Raw genomic sequence first — 14,667 nt, forward strand, 5'->3', positions numbered from 1 at the left:
CGGGTTCAATCCCTGGCCTCATTCAGCGGGTTAAGGATCCAGCCTTGCCACGAGCTGCAGTGTAGGTTGCAGATGTGGCTAGGGTTCTGCGTTGCTGTGGCCATGGTGTAGGCCAGCAGCTGCAGCTCTGATTTGACCCTTAGCCTGATAACTTCCATATACAGCAGAGATGGCCCTTAAAAGCAAGAAAGCAAGAAAACAAGCAAGAAGGCAAGCAAGAAAGAAAGCCTGATACTAAAGGCCCCAAACCTGTCCTGGATGCAGGAGGATGACTAAATCAGTCATCTATTGCCACAATAATGCTGTACAACAACAAACCACAAAATCTCACTGGCATAAGCATTCTTCCCCCTTAGGCATCTGGGTCTGCTCTAAGCTACAGGTCTGCTGGGATGGTTCTGCTCTATTGCCTCACTCTGAGGCCCACAGTGAAGAGGCGGCAGCTACTCAGGGTCCTTCTCATGGTGATGGCAGAAACATAAGAAGACAAGCCCACCAGCACATGCACACTGCAGACCTCTGCTTTTATCATGTCCACTAACATCCCATTGTCCTAAAGCAAGTCATATGGCCAAGCCCAAAATCAAGGGGTAGGGACATAATTCCATCCCCCATGAGATCATGGGAAGGGTATGAATGTAAAATACAACTATAGAAGAGTGATGAATTGGGACCAAAGACTCAAAGACACACTACATTGGGACCATCCACTCTTCACTGCACTGCTACCTATGGATCCTATCTCTTCCTTCTCCTCTTAAGTAGGATATCATCTGAATTATTTTGTTGAAACATTTCTAATTTAAAAGGTGGGCAGGAGACATGTCTAGAAAATATGACAGCATCTGCTCAAGGATATCCACAGATGGAAAGTGCCACCTAAAGCATACCACTCTACCGAGTTACACTGAATTTCAAATCACTTTGTTGTGGGTCCAATGGTCAGAGGCTCCCTATATCCAAAGCATTTGAGCACTGTCAGCACCTTTATGGTTAAAAAATACCTTTCAAGAATAGTATTATCCATCTAGTTTGTAAAAACAAAAAAAAAAAAAAATCATGGAATACACACACACACACACCAAGTGGACAGTTAAATCTTCGAGTAGAATGAAAGGAAAGAAAACAATATATAAAAGTGTGGAAAGCTAAAACATCTAATTTGCTGAAGAACAAGAAATACTGTTTACTAAACAGAGAGTTTTGTTAAGAAAGATACAACTGAACCAAAATGGAGTCATTTATGCTAAGCCCAAGTCACCAACCAGAGACTCCACACCTAATTTACAGTTTCAACCTCTCTCAGAAGTGGAACCTTAATCCAGTCAGTCCAGAATTACCTGGTCAGCACTAGTGAGGTAATCTGCTTGACAGACCCCTGTAGTCCCCTAAAGGAAGGTGATCTTGCAACACACAATCCAGTCTTTGCTAGTAATTTCCATGTCCAACCTCCTTTTGCATATAAATCTTTTGTGTTTTTTTCCTTTTAATAGTCACCTGTGGCATATGTACATTCCCCAGCTAGGGGTCGAATCAAAGTTGCAGCTGAAATCTATACCACAGCCACAGCAACACCGGATCTGAGCTGCAGCTGCAGCCTACACTGCAGCTTGCGGCAATGCCAGATCCTTAACCCACTGAGCGAGGCCAGGGATCGAACCCACAACCTCATGGTTCCTAGTTGGGTTCTTTTCCACTACACCACGAGGGGAACTCCGAGAACTCCCTTTTATCTGCTGGAGGGAATGCTTCCTAATTCATGAATCATCAAATAAAGCCAATAGGATCTTTAAAATTTACTCAGTTGAATTTTGTTTTTTAACAGATTTGAGTTTTGTTTCTTCAAAAAGTAAATAAAATTCTGGGTATACTTTTGAACTATGACCCATTTCAAACAATGAATTCAGTCCTTATTAAAAGAATTAACAAGGGGAGTTCCTGTCGTGGTGCAGTGGTTAGGTTGCAGACACGGTGTAGGTTGCAGACGCGGCTCAGATCCCGCGTTGCTGTGGCTCTGGCACAGGCCGGCGGCTACAGCTCCGACTGGACCCCTAGTCTGGGAACCTCCATATGCCGCGAGAGCGGCCCAAGAAATAGCAAAAAGACAAAAAAAAAAAAAAAAAAAAAAAAAGAATTAACAATGACTCAGTAATGTCTGTTAAAGGAACTTCATTCTTCAGTAAACAGCCAGGCAAGTCAAAGACAACACAAGTATTTTATTAATATAACTAAAAATTAGAGCCCCAATTTTTAATGCAAACTACCTTTGAATGCAGTTCAAAGATTTTTAAATGCTTACTTCTGACCCAGACCACCCTAGCAAAACCAAACTCATGGTCAAAGAACAAAAAGGCAATGAAACTGCACTTGGCATTAAGAGGGATTCAACATGAAAATACCTGGGCATGCCATGACTTCCTCAAATCCCCTGCTTTACATAGGCTGGGTCTCATATGATGTGAACTAAACATCTCATTCGACTCTGCATGAGTTCTCTTAATAGCCTAGAAGCTTTAAAGTTCTAATTGTGAAAAAAAAAAGTCTTCCAACAGCAACTCTGGGACCCACACTATTATAATAAACACTATTACACTGAAAGCCAGATTTCTAGTTCCCGGGTACCTATAACAAGCCTCATCTGCCACACCACCAATGTGGACTCACACAAAATCAATCCCTACAAAATTCATCCTAACCAGACATTTCTCTGTCTCCAATGAAACAAGTTTAAGAGGTGCTATCTAAAAGTGCTTCCTTAAGAAATGTCCTTAAAAGAAAAATCCCCACTCTCTACCCTTTCCTTGGCCATCACAAATTCAAAATAAAATCCTTCTACAGAAAACCCAGAGAGGAGGAAGGTTAAGGTGATCCAATTTAGAAACAGCTCTTTGGTATTCAAATGTTTTGATAAGGAGAATGCCAAGGCTGTTTAACTTCAACTAATCAAAGAAAAGGATTAAATGGCAGGACAGGGATATGGGTTGTTCAGCACTGGAAGAGATTACTAAGAGTTATGAAAGTTAGGAAATCACCTTCCCTGTGACATCCACCTGGCTTTTCCAGTTTAGATCCTTTTCTTCTTAATACTTATTTTCAATCTTTATTAATTGATGCAAAACCAGTCTTAACAGTTTTAGACATATTACTGAAGGCTCACAAGTTTGCCTGTGCAAATGGTGCTCAAAGAGCATGCCACAGGGGCCATAGCGAACTCTCTGGTCTACAACACTGCTTGTCTTGGCCTTGTTCTGACCCCCATGTTTCTCAGGTGACAACCCTCACACAGCCCAACAATGTTACAGCAGGTTCTGAAACAGATGTTAAGAATTGAACTGTGTCCTCCCCCACCCCAAAATTCACGTTAAAGCCCTGACGCCCAGTACCTCAGAATGTGGTGGTACATATAGATCGGGTCTTTACAGAGGAATTAAGTTAAAATGGGAGTCACTGGAGTGGATCCTAATCCAATATGGCTGATGTCCTTCTAAGAAGAGACTGGGGAAGCTCCGCTGTGGCACAGCAGGTCAAGGATCTGGTGTTGTCACTACAGTGGCTCAGGTCACAGCTATGGCAAGGGTTCAATCCCTAACCTGGGGACTTCCACATGCCGTGGGTGCGACCAAAAACAGAAAGAGAGAGAGGGCAACCAGGACACAGACAGCACAGAGAAAAGACCATCTGAGGACATGGTGAGAAGGACAACTACAAGCCAAGGAGAGAGGCTTCAGAAGAAACCAAACCTGCCACCTTGATCTTAAACTTCTAGCCTCCAGAACTGTGTAAAAATTAATTTCTGTATAAGCCACCCAGTTGGTGGTATTTTGTTATGGTAACTGCAGCACACGGATACATCAGGGAACACATTCTGATATAAACCTCAGTTTTAAAGGAGAGATGCTGCATCAAAATCCACCCTTAGGGAATCTTTGATGGCCTAAAGGGACATCTCAAGTCATCTCAATTACTGAAAAAATACCACATTCATAATAAGCATCTCTGAAGTTTTATCTAACTTCGTAAGAGTCTTCCAAAGCACTGCAGGAGCTCTTCCTTGGCTACAGTAAACACCAAATTTCACTTCCATGCCTTCCCTTTCCCACAGTGATGCACGTACAACTGTTCGCTAGAGTGCTCATCTCCGCCTAAGACATAAGCCAAACTTGCACACCAAGGATTTCTTCAAAATAACTTCCCAAAGTGATATTTCTGGCATTCTTACACTTCTTAATCTAAAACCAAAGTATCACTAATGCAGATCTCTGAAGACACCATGCTGCTTCACATTTCCACACCTGCACACAAGCTGTCACCTTCTGACCATCTGGAGAAATGCCAATACTTTGACAATCAGTAGATATTTCACCTCATCTAGAAAGTCTTTCAAAAACCATTTTTACCCCTAAAAGTTGACCAATTCTTCATTTTACTTATGTGTGTAATGTTTAATTATGTGTGTCTAGCTCCTACATTAGACTGAAGGTTCCTCGATGGCAAGAACTTATTCATCTTTGATCTCCAGGCCTCTGCAAAGCACCTGGCACATGGCACTTGTAAATGGGTACTGAATAAACAAACGCTGCCAATAAATTCATACCAACTCTCAGTGACATAAATCACATGTGATTATTCTGGGTCTCTTCCTAATAGTGTGACCAGTAATCAGTGCATTCCAGCAATTTGTATGAATCTCACAATTATAAAGTTGAGTAAAAGAAACCAGATACAAAACAGTACATTATGTATGACTCCATTTAAATAAAGTTTGTGAACAAATCTAATCTTTGGTGACAAAGTCAAAACAGTGCTGGGGCTGGGGGGAGTAATGGGCATTACCAGAGGAGGGGCACAGGAGAAACTTCTGGGGTGCTGGACATGTTTCCTATCTTGATCTGAATGTGGTGTATACAAAGGTATACACACACGGAAAAACCCAGCAGGCAGTATACTCGCTATCTGTCCATTTCACTGAATGCACGGTACACTTCAAAAACCTAATTTCTACGTATAGCCGTCACCTACCCTCCATTGAAAAAACAAAATCAGCGCTCAATAAATTTTCATGTCTGAATGCCTAATACATTCTCAATAACAGTAATCAATCAATTATTTTCATATAAGAGAAGAAAAACTTCACTGAGCAACTGGAATCAGTTTTGGGTTGGACATAGGCTACAGGGAACGCCATCATCTCCTCACACCACCAGGAAACTGCCCAGAGTTGCAGCCTCCCTGCAGGTGCTACACACGTAGCAATTTTTTCCCTCCTGTAACTGGCCCAAAGCATAATTCCTAGGTGTCCAGGAACTGAGGTTACAGGATCCCAAAGGCATTTCAGGACACTAGAGAAAAAGGGGAGATTTTACTGGAAGCTCTTTCTACATCATTAAGGATCTAAACATGGGGAGTTCCTGTCGTGGCGCAGCAGAAACGAATCTGACTGGGAACCATGAGATTGCAGGTTCAATCCCTGGCCTCGCTCAGTGGGTTAAGGATCCGTCATGGCCAGAAGCTGTGGTGTAGGTCACAGATGTGGCTCGGATCTGGCATTGCTGTGGCTGTGGACCCCTAGCCTGGGAATCTCCACATGCCGTGAGTGCAGCCCTAAAAAGACCAAAGAGACTAAAAAAAGACCCCCCCAAAAAAAGAATCTAAATATGGGAGTTCTTGTTGTATGCAGCGGAAACTAATTCAATTAGTATTCACGAGGATGTGGGTTTGAACCCCGGACTCAATCAGTGGGTCAGAGGATCCGGCATTGCCATGAGCTGTGGTGCAGGTCCCAAACATGGATCAGATCTGGCGTTGCTGTGGCAGTGGGGTAGGCCAGCAGCCGTAGCTCCAATGTGACCCCTAGCCTGGGAACTTCCATATGTCCTGGGTGTGGCCCTAAAAAAGCAAAAAGCCAAAAAGAAAAAAAAGAATCTAAACACAATGGCAATAATAATCAAAAGGAAGCCTCTGTCCACCTCTCTAGCAATTTTCACTTAATTATACTGCAACTATTTACCTACCAGGCAAACTCCTATTCATCCTTCAAAACCTAACTCAAGTATCAACTCCTAGTTTCTGTCATGGCTCAGCGGAAATGAATCTTGACTAGTGTCTTTGAGGATGCGGGTTTGATCCCTGGCCTCACTCAGTGGGTTAAGGATCCAGCATTGCTGTGGCTGTGGCTATGGCACAGGCCACAGGCTGTCGGCTACAGCTCCAATTCAACCCTAGCCTAGGAACTTCGATATACCTCAGGTGCAGCCCTAAAAGAAAAGGAAAAAAAAAAAAGTATTTCTAACCTCCCATACTCCTTTAGGTTCCTCTTACTGTTCTACTTACTTTGTTTCACTGCAATTTAAATATTGGTCATATCTATTTCCCCTACTAGACTGTGATAACATTTGTCACCCTGGCACCAAGTGCATGACAGGGCACTTAAGAAGCATGCAAACGTCTGCTGAACTAACTTGAAATATGACTATCACTTAAGAAGCCCTTCCATTTAAATGTCCAACTCTACAGTCCTAAAATAAGTGGTATTTCCCAGATAAGGCACAGTCTGTACTTAAGGAGAGAGAGTGAAAAAAACTATAAATATTCTCTAGGACAGTGTTATTTTTAGTATTGTGGTCACCAGCCTCTAAGAGTGAACCAGCCTCTAAGGGTGGCAACCTGGAGATTAAGGACTTACATGAAGATCATGGGATCTGCTGGGTAGGCTATACTCCTCAAGTGAAGTATGGCGCAGCAGACACGGTACCAGAAGCAGTGAGTTCACCACTTCAAGGCAGGGTCTCCAGGGCCCTGCCTTTACATTATATCTAAGAACAAGTAACTGTGAGACTCTGAACAAGTTTCTTTACCCCCCCGTGCCTCCGTTTCCTCATCAGTAAAAGACGGGAGGAGGTTCTAACACAAGCTATAACTTCACAGTTTTAAAGCGTCAAATGTGAGAATATAAAATGTTTAGTACCTAGCATACACTGAGCGCTCCATGAATACCTGCTCTAATTATTCTGCAGCTCTGGGGGGAGGGGATGACTCTGGTTTATTTGGTCCTAACATATTCCTGCCCCGCCTGGCACTGGGGTCAAAAGTAAGCAGGGGCAAAATCTACCCTCTGGACCTTTCCACCACTCATGTCCATGTCTGCACAGCTGATTCTCTCTGACCATGAACACACCCCAACGAAGCACAGCTACACTTCATTCTCTGAGACCCTCTCCTCTTCTGTTCTCCTAATGAAAACTTAAGCTTCCTACTTCATTTCCTCAGTGCTCTATTCCCTTTTAACAGACTAATGACAGCAAATTAATCAAATACACAGATTCCTAAAATCACTCTTTTTAATATTCTTTTGGAAAAGCCCCGTTAAATAATAAGGATTTCAAAAATTTTAAGCTCTCCTATCAAGCATTAGATCAATCTTCACTCCCTCCATCTCTCCCTGGCTCCCTTTCTTTCCTCCATTGAGGGAGGGGTATGTGTGCTGGCAGCACAAATCATAGCACAAAGATGCCCAGGTCACCTTCTTTGGAAGGCAAACCCAAAGCAGTCTTCCTGTTGGCTTATAAAGCTCACCGCAGCCCTCCCCTGTCATGAACTCTGCAGCCTTCATCTCATACCAAGGAGCAAAATGGCCAGTTCATTCAGGGACATTTATTAAAACAAAGTCCAATGACTATAGTGAGCACAGGGGTTCTAGGTTAGGCTTCTGCCACCTCTTTCTTACCTCTCTGGTGGACTGTGGGTGATCTCTAGAGAGCTACGCCTTGGTACTGCTCTTCTGGCTGGCTGACATGCTTTTGCAAGTCGGTCACAACCAGCATTTCTTTTTAAAATAAAAAAATATAGAGAATAAAAACGGGTGAATTTTATACTATGCAAATTATCTCAATAAAACTATTTTTTAAAGAATACAGAAAAATAAAGTATATCACAAGCATTAAGAATAAATATTGAATACTAAAACATTTGAATTACATACATGCATATATACTGGGCACAATAAAGTATTGTTATTACTGTGAGTCACAGTCACAACATGATGACAAAACTCAGGTTTCAGCAGTCAGATGTGAGCCTAAGGTATATTTTCTACGTGTAGGAGAGACAGCAAGTGGCCACTCTGACCTGTACCATTTCTAAACTTTAGAGCACCAACAGCTTAGCTTAAAATATGCACTTTCAATGGAGCAATTTCGCTCCAAGGGGGCAAAAACTAGTTCTTGGGTGTTAAAGTATCTTACTTGTTTACATATTAAGCAGGACATAAACAGATACACTATATATTTGTAATATTAAATATTCATGGATAGGAGGATGGTAATACTAAAAAGATAAAATGCAATTGCCTGAAAAAGGTTCCTTAGGGAAGTGATAATGGGAAAAAAAAACGTTGAGAAATATTTCAATAAGCCTAATTTCAAAGACCCACATTCAGTGAGAAAAGGTCTTGTCAGCAAAGCTGTGCTTTTGGTTCCTCTACCTCCCAGTAGGTGTATACGCGTATATGCTTTCGTGGGGCAGGGAAGAGGGGTAAGTGTCAGGGAGGGCAGAAGCTGTAAGGGATGCAAACCTAGTGTTCCTAGTCCCCTGGTGAAACACCACCTCATTCTCACCCCCTACCCAGTACTCAAACCAGTGCTCAGGTTTACACAAAAAGACACGGAGTTCAGTCTTGCATGTGGGACACCCAGGTGGAGGTGTAGAGTATGTGGTTGGAAATGAGGGTTTGTAGCAGAGAAGAGAATAGGGATGGAAACAAAGATTTTAGAGCCATTAACAGTTGAAACATGAAAGAAGCCTGCCCTGGAAGGAATGCAAAGCAAGAGGGCAAAGGAGCAAAAGGTCACAACCACCAGAATATTTAAAGGGGCGTTAAGGAAGGGAGGTGCTTAACAGTTTTTTTAAAAACATGAACTATTTTTCTTTTCTTCTTCTTCTTCTTTTTTTTTTTTTTTTTTTTTTTTTTTTGTCTTTCTAGGGTCACACCCGCGGCATATGGAGGTTCCCAGGCTAAGAGTCTAGTCAGAGCTATAGCCACTGACCTGTGCCAGAGCCACAGCAACACAGGATCTGAGCAGCGTCTGCGACCCACACCACAGCTCATAGCAACACCAGATCCTTAACCCACTGAGCGAGGCCAGGGATCGAACCCGCAACCTTATCGTTCCTAGTTGGATTTGTTAACCACTATGCCATGAAGGGAACTCCAAAAACATGAACTAGATATAAAGACAAGGTCATAATAATCCGTGGTCCTCAAGAAACACCAGAAAACAATTCCTAACTCAATGTTTCAGATGATTTAGAGACAACTATGAAAATCTTTTCACTAAGTCTCACTCATTAACACTACCACATTCTTTTTTTTTTAACTTATTTTAAAATTCAAGTATAATTAATTTACAATGTTGCATTAGTTTCAGATGTATAGCAAAGTAATTCAGTTATTTATATATATAAACATATATAAATAATATAGTATACATTTATATAAATATATAATATATATAAACAATACAGTATATATTTATTCATGTTCTTTTTCAGATTCTTCTCCATTATGGGTTATTACAAGACACTGACTATACTTCCCTATGCTATACAGTAGGTCAACACTACCACATTCTCTTAAGTAAGTACCAGGGTGACCTGAATGGCTTTAATCCTAAAACAGAGTAGTAACTCTTTGTTCACGACAAAGCCTCTCCAGATATGCACAGCCAGATCTACACTGGACGCTGGGCTCCACTTTAGAACTTTGCCATCAGTCTAAAAAGGCCAACATCCAGCCAGTGAGCGGGGGGCGGGGGGGGGGGAAATATGAGGGAAAGAGGGAAGAAGGATGGGAAGCTGGGCCATAACATCCTTCAAAGGGGGTTTTCATTTCCAATCCTGAATCCCTGTGACTACCAGATCACACTAATCCATATGGAAAGGTAGGGACACATGACAACTTAATACAATACATGATCTTTGCCTGAATACTAGATCAGGAAAAATAAAAAAGCTAGAGAACAGTGATTTAAATATGGACGACATATTGGTTTTATGTCAAGTATCCCAAGTGACATAACTATAGTTAGGCACCCTTTCTTGAGAGAATAAGATAAAGATGCAAAAATATTTAAGGGTGAAGTGTCATAATGCTGCAGAAACCCTCAAAGGATATGGCTTTTAAAACAGAAGTATATATAGAGACAGGGAGAAAGATATAAAGCAGAGCTGGTAAAACATTAATAACTGGTAAATCCAGGTAAAGGGGAGATTGCTGTTACGGTGCAAATCTCATGACTTTCTGTAGATTAGACATTTTTCAAGATACAAAATGGCATCAAACATTTTAAAAGTTTTTTTTCCTCTCTTTTCTTTTTAGGGCTGCGCCCGTGCCATATCGAAGTTCCCGGGAGAGGGGTCGAATCAGAGCTGCAGCTGCTGGCCTACACCACAGCCACACCAGAGGTGAGCCACATCTGCAGCTTGTGGCAACGCCAGATCCTAAACCCACTGAGCAAGACCAGGGATTGAACCCGCATCCTCACAGACACTATGTCGGGTTCTTAACCTGCTGAGCCACAACGGGAACTCCAGAACATTTTTAAAGTTCTTAATTTCTATATGTTCCAACTCCCTTCCATTAGAATAGAGAATGAAAATTTAACACAAAAACGCTGAAAAACATTTTAAAATACTATCCCTGTATACAAATACATGTATTTGGTAAGAGAAATTATTTCAAGTGCACAAACCAAGTCTGTTTCTATACCACACTGATAAATTCCTGAGTTACTACACAGATTAACAGCCTGTAGGTTCTGTTGCTGTAGAAGGTAAACCTTAAAAATACTTTAAGAATCTAGGCACTCTAGATTCTTTATTTTACAGGGTATATTAACACCAATGGGTTTTACACAAATGCCAAGAATTAAAGGCAAGGAATTCCCGTTGTGGCACAGTGGGTTAAGAATCTGGTGTTGCGGAGTTCCTGTTATGGCGCAGTGGTTAACGAATTCGACCAGGAACCATGAATGAGGTCGAGGGTTCGATCCCTGGCCTTGCTCAGTGGGTTAACAATCCGGCGTTGCCATGAGCTGTGGTGTAGGTTGAAGACGCTCAGGTCCCAAGTTGCTGTGGCTGTGGCGTAGGCCAACAGCTACAGCTCCGATTCGACCCTTAGCCTGGGAATCTCCACATGCCATGCGAGTGGCCCTAGAAAAAGCAAAAGGACAAAAAAAAAAAAAAAAAAGAATCTGGTGTTGCCACAGCTGTGGCACAGGCTGCAACTATGCTTGGGTTTGATACCTCACCCCAACTTCCACATGTCGCAGGTGTGGCCAAAAAAAAGGAGTTAAAGGTAAACTTAACTGGGCTGAGAGACAGTCCAGATAAACCAATGCCATATCCAGACATTGTTTTAAACACTGGATTGTAATTTCCTAAATCTTTAACTGGAATTACAAGGAAGTGAAACTGACCAAAATGTTTCATCTCCATCCACTCTCACCCCTAAAGGAATTACTACGAGTACTTGAACAAAAGAAAACTAACCTTAATCATGGCAAACATTTATTGAGAACCTACTACCCACAAACCTTTAGGAGGAATTCAAAGTACAAACACTGGACCTTGACTCACAGGGCCACAGCTTTATTGGAGAAGACAGACATACAGAAAATTGAGGAAAAACAACAATGGTTGACTCTATCTTCCCTTATCCCTGCTCCCAATGCCTCAATTCAAAGACTTATCTCCTTCTTAGGCCACTGCAACAGGCTCATGATTCTAATATTAATCTGTTGTCGAGCCTCTCCAAACCACTGCTACTCAGACTTGAGAAGCTATGAAAAATCCAACACCTGGGTCTCTCTCTCAGACAATCTGATTTTATGGTGCGCAACCTGGGCATTGGCGTTTTTAAAGCTTTCCAGGTAATTCTAATATGTAGCGAAGTTTGAACACACTGTTATAAGCCAATCACTGCTACCAAGTGAGAATACAACACATTCTCCTGCATTAAAACCCCAGATGCGTCCTCACTGCCAACACAAATCCTAACTCCTTTCAACGTCTCCAACCTACTCCTCCAGCTCTATCATCCACCCAACTTGGTTCTCCTCCACACTCCAGCCACAGTGAACTAACCATTTGCCTCGGTTCCCACAGGATACTTACTTCCTATGCCTAAAAGGCTCTCCAATGCCGTGGGTGCGGCCAAAACAAACAAAAAAAGGCTCTCCAAATCAGACACCAATCAAGTCTCTGATTACTCAACTCCAAATCAATTTTCAAGAACCAATTTACAATTTCCTTCCTTTCAAAAGCCCTCACCAACTCTCCTCCTAGATGGTTACTCCCTCTTCTTTCTTTCTAACACAACTTTGGACATAGCTCTGATTTGACATTTATCATGTTTGTAGCAGCAGTTTACATGTCTCTCTTCTGACAGACTGGGCATTTCTCAAGGGCAGAGACCAAGCGCATTTACCTTCAAGTTCCCAGTGTCCAGGAATGGCTAAAACCAAATGAAAGTTCAATAACTGTTTACTAAATAAACGGGCATCACATACTTGTGGGAAAGAGCATGCTTCTGGCATATATAGAGGGGGAGGCCGCCTGAAGACACTGGGACTTATTCTCAAATTTCAAAGGAAGGAAAACATCTACCCAGGTCAAGAGCAAGGGGCAGGGAACTAGGGATAAGGAAAACAGCACAGATAGGGCCCATTGCACAGGAAAAGCCATTTAGCTCTGCCTTGGGTTTCCTCAAGAGAGACCTTAAAAAAAATTAGAAATTAATCATGCTTTCGTTAGTGATATAAATCTATTCTCTGTCTCCTTATCCTGCTTTATTTTTCTTCTTAGTCCTCATCACCACTTGATACTCTACAGTTCTGCATACTCAAATAACCTCTAGAACATACGCTCCATGAGCAGGAACGTGGTTTTGCTTACTGCTGCATCCCCAGAGTTTACATCAGTGCCGAGGACAGAGTGAATGTTCAACACAAGCATATTCATGACGGCCTCTGATCTGATCTTTCCTTACACCTGGAGACCGGCTCCCTGCCTCACCCAGTCTCCACATATCCAAGCCCTGCCTTTCCTTCCGACCCCAATGCATGCCCAGTCTGACTCAAAGACTTCTCTGACTCCCCATCCCTCCTTTTTCTGAACTCCCAAAGCCCTTTATCTTTCTTGTGATGGGACACTTTTTATGGGCTACCTCATAATAGTACAATCATCTGTGTAGAGGTATTTATGTATATCTTATCTCCCCTTCCTATTCTAAGTTCCTTGAGGGCAAGCTCTAGGTCATTCCCTCCATCCCTCACAGAGCACCGTGCCTTATAGAGTTGCTCAGCAATCCCTACTGAATAAAAGGAAAAATTACAGGTGGTATTAAATCTTTGATATCTTAATATTAACCTCAGAAAGACTAGTAATGACGTACCTCCATTCACCTTGGTCCTCTGATACCTGATTCTTTGTAATTATAATATCTAACATTTAAATCATGGTTACGATGTGCCAGGTATTGTCCCAAGGCATTACATAAATTAACTCATTTAATCCTCAAAACAACCCTATGAGAAGGTATTATCTCCATTTTACAGATAAGGAAACTGAGACACAGATAGGTTCACACAGCCAATGAGCGGCTGGGCTAGGATTCAAACCCAGTGGTCTGGTTGCAGCATCCATGCACTTAACTAACCACTATGCTGTAGTGTCTTTACAGCTGCAGGACAGCCTCCTATTCATAAAGCTAAATGTGGCCTTCTGAGAAATTTACTTCAAAAATATTAGAGATGTGAAGATATTTACAGCAAAAAACTATCCTCATCATATGAAAGACAGAATTTCAGAAGGCAGTAAAAGTAGAGAACAGATGACAGAAAAGGAACGGAGGATTCTGCAGCACAACACTGAAAAGGATAAATGCTGCTAAGAGACACCCACCCTTAGGGAGTTCCCATGTGGTGCAGCAGGTTAAGTAAGTATCTGGCATTGTCACTGAGTGGCTTGGGAACTTCCAAGTACCATGAGTACTGCCAAAAAAAGAGAGAGAGAGAGAGAGTCACCCTTGGATCTAAAACTTCAGGAGTATCTGTAAGAAGGGACAGAACAGAGGGGTAAACATAAGCTTTATCATGAAGTTATCATGGACAGAGCCGCATTCTATACACAGTCAGTAATGAGATGGTACAACAGAGAGAATGGCAACAAACTACACTGCTTAAGAATATGGGGCTCAAACTGCCTAGGTTATTAGCATTGCAATTACAGACAACTTAATTCCTTTGCCTGTTTCCTTAACTGAAATATGGGCTAATACCAGAACTTAGCCATGATGATCAAGGATAATAATCCATGTATATTCATCAGGATGGGTTTGGTTATGCTGTAGTTAAAATTCCTCTTTAAAAAACTCAGCAGTTTATGGAGTTCCCATTGTGGCTCAGCAGAAATGAATGTGACTAGTATCCATGAGGATGCGGGTCCCATCCCTGGCCTCGCTCAGTGGGTTAAGGATCTGGCTTTGCTGTGAGCTGTGGTGCAGGTCACAGATGCGGCTGGGATCTGACACTGCTGTGGCTGTGGTGTAGGCCAGCAGCTATAGCTCGGATTCGACCCCTAGCCTAGGAACCTCCACATGCCTCGGGTACAGCC

At 42.2% G+C, this 14,667-nt stretch overlaps 1 protein-coding gene across 22 annotated transcripts in view; it reads right to left on the minus strand.

The window, feature by feature from the left end:
- The window catches only part of CHD6 (chromodomain helicase DNA binding protein 6), a 216,833-nt gene that overhangs the window by 190,319 nt on the left and 11,847 nt on the right, over nucleotides 1-14,667 (minus strand). For 10 of the 22 annotated variants that reach the window (XR_014832360.1, XR_014832358.1, XR_014832357.1 and 7 more), the window contains exon 2: nucleotides 13,957-14,045. The exons of 9 other annotated variants lie outside the window; for them this stretch is intronic. The gene's annotated coding sequence lies outside the window, so the exon portion shown is untranslated. Of the gene's footprint in view, nucleotides 1-7,723; nucleotides 7,825-13,956; nucleotides 14,046-14,667 lie in introns of those variants that run through there. 3 more of the 22 variants (XM_085003928.1, XM_085003923.1, XM_085003931.1) reach the window with 2 other exon arrangements.

Source organism: Sus scrofa, chromosome 17, assembly GCF_054392235.1.
Source record: "Sus scrofa isolate SSC_HxYL_T2T_F1_AM1 chromosome 17, Sscrofa_HxYL_maternal_Yorkshire_Landrace_v2.0, whole genome shotgun sequence".
Taxonomy (NCBI): Eukaryota; Metazoa; Chordata; class Mammalia; order Artiodactyla; family Suidae; genus Sus; species Sus scrofa.